Here is a 2,947-nt window from a genome sequence, read left to right on the forward strand (position 1 = left end):
ATTTGGTGCTAGGATCCACAAACAAGGGAGAACGTATATCTTTTGTTTTCCTGAATCTGTGTTACTGCACTTAGTATAGCAGTTTCTAGATCCATCCATTTACCTGCAAATTTCATTATTTCATCTTTCTTTAGATGTTCTTGCTTCTTGCTGTTTGTGTTTTTATAGTAGATGGAATCCCACTGAAATGGGCCAACAGCCCATGGAAAACCGATGATGCAGAGACCCGAAAGTTCAGTGCCTTTCCACAATAGGAGGAAGACCACCCCCTCTAAGGCTCAGGGACTTTTGTGAAAGAGGCTGGTGGAAAGAATGTAAGAGCTGGAAGAAGGGGTGGAGTGCTAACTGGAAGTGTACTCTGACCACTATGATGGCAAGCTATAGTCACACCTCCTTCCCACACTTATCAAGGAGTCCAGGAGGGAGTCAGTTACCCTTCCCACCCAATCAGTCAACCTTAGCTGCATGTGGGGGAAGGACTAAGGATATATAAGTTGAGAATTCCAGGAGGAACCTCTCTCACCATTTTCTATGGCTGTCAGAAGTCACAGGATCTATATTTGAGTGTGGACTTCCCAGTGCAGCTGTAAATGGGGCGGGGGGCACCCACTTCTCTGTAAATAAACCCCCACCCTATGCTCTGTTAAAAAAAGAAAAGAAAAGAATAGGTGTTTGGATAGATAGATGAGAGGGATCTGACTAAACCGCAAGTGAATGGACTTGCACTGGGGACTATCTGGGGACAGTGACTTGACGCAGTGAGCTTTAACACCCAGGACAGAGTATATGGGTTCCAGTGGGAGGGGTGGCTATGGGAGGGTGCTGGTAGGGATGGGGTTATAAAGATGATTTGGATTGTTTGAGATATATTACTAAAAACAAAAAAATAGAAGGGCTGGCTGTAGTGGTGCACACCTTTAACCTTGGCACTGGGGAGGCAGAGGCAGATGATCTCTGACTTTTATGTTTTCAGGGGCCTGGTAAGTTCCATACCATGTGATTTAGTGTGGTTTGGTCTACATGACCCTGGATAGAGCCAGGTACTGGATAAGATCATAAATTTCTGTTGCAGCTTTAAGGGGAGGAGCTTCAAGACCATAGCACAACATGACTCCTTAACTCTCTCTCCCAGAAAGAGCTGTAAGGGGGACATGGCCTGGTTTCTGGATGAGAAGGGCAGCTAAAGGGTCTGTGAGCTAAGAGAACATCAGTGTTTAATGGATGGATCAGAGTCCACTTGCCTGGTGTGATGATACACACCTGTAGTCCCAGCCACTCAGAAAGCTGAGGCAAGGGGATCACTTGAGCCCAGGGAATGGAGCCCAGATTGGGCAACACAGTGAAACTCTGTCTCAGATGAGAGTTCATGGGCTAGCAGGATGGCTCAAGCACTCGTCACGAAAGCCTGATGACCTGAGATCAATCCCAATTCCAGTGTTAGGTGAGAACAGACTTCCAAGGGTTGTCCTCTGACCTCTATACATATGCTGTGATAAGTGCTCCCCCCATTTTAATAAAGAGTTTGTGAAGGACTGGAGAGAAATCTCATCAGTTAAGAGCATTTGCTGCACTTACAGAGGTTCCCAGCATCCAAACCTGGCTGTCCAAAACTGCCTGTAACTCCAGCTCCAGGGCCTCTTCTGGCCTCTACAGGCACCTACACGTTTCATACATTTACACATACACATAAATAAGAATTTTAAAAATGTTTAGTGTTCATAAGAGGAAAAATAAGCTAAGTGCAGGAAGGGTCTGTGTACAGGAAGTTGGACAGAGCAGGGATGTACTCATTCTTGGGCTGTAACCATTAACCACAGCCATGGAAGTCATAGTGACACTTTGACAGCTCTGATATTCTCCCTGGAGGTAGCTGCCAGAATTCAGAATGGATTTAACCTTGTGGAATGGACATGTGGGGCAGGGTGGCAAGAGCTTTGATGTTCCCTGTAGGGAGGCTCTGGCATGTGGATCTCAGTTCCTTAACAACCAGACATGTTTTCATCATCCCTCCTAAGAATGGGTCCAAGGCATCCTCCCCTGTAGAGTTCTGTGCATCTGTCAGGAATAGTTGCCCTGCTCCCTCACCAGTTCTCAGAGGGCTAATGATTCAGACTTTGAAATGAACTAGCTGCTATATGGTGTGGGAACTTGGTCCTCTTTACAGGTGCTGGCCCAGAGCTTTCAACTTCTTCCTTTTTATCCAGGACTGGGGTAGAAAGATTCAGACAGTACTTGCCTGTGTTCAGGCACTTTCAAAATGGAGACAACTGAAAGACTTCAGGTCTGCTTTAACCCATGTGGTCTAACAGAAAAGAAATCTTTTTGTCATGCTTTGCTGACTGTTCTCAGTCTTAAAATGTGGATCTTTGTTCATTCTAATTCGCCTACATCTGCATAAAACAAAAGTTCGTTTTCAGAACAGCATGGAGGGAGTCTGTGCACAATTCCACTTATTGTACAGAGAATCTGTGTGCCTAATGTTTTGTTCTGAGAGAAAATAGTACATTGGAGATTGTGATGTGGGTGTTTTCTATTCCTCATCTTTGTCTGTCTCTCAAGAAACAATGGGCACCAAACTGGGATTGCCTGGACTTTGTTGCACTGTTATTTCATTTCGAATGGCTCATACTAAGTGGGTGGAAAATGAACTAATTTCTTGAATATTTTAAATAGTTGTCATAGATTTTAATTTTACCTACAGAAGAACCAATTGAAAGTATGGTATAATTATAATATTATTCTGGCAAGCTAATATGAATTGAAAAACACTAAGCAAATATTTTAGTTTAGATTATGAAAAATACTTATGGAAAAAGATATTAGGAGGGCTGGTGAGATGGCTTAGTGGGTGAAGATGCTTGCTGCCAAACCTGACAACCTGAGTTCGATCTCCAGGACCCATATGATGGAAGAAGAGAACTGACTCTCAAAAGATTGTCCTCTGACC

The sequence above is a fragment of the Nannospalax galili genome, unplaced genomic scaffold, assembly GCF_000622305.1.
Source record: "Nannospalax galili isolate Female #2095 unplaced genomic scaffold, S.galili_v1.0 scaffold43, whole genome shotgun sequence".
NCBI lineage: Eukaryota > Metazoa > Chordata > Mammalia > Rodentia > Spalacidae > Nannospalax > Nannospalax galili.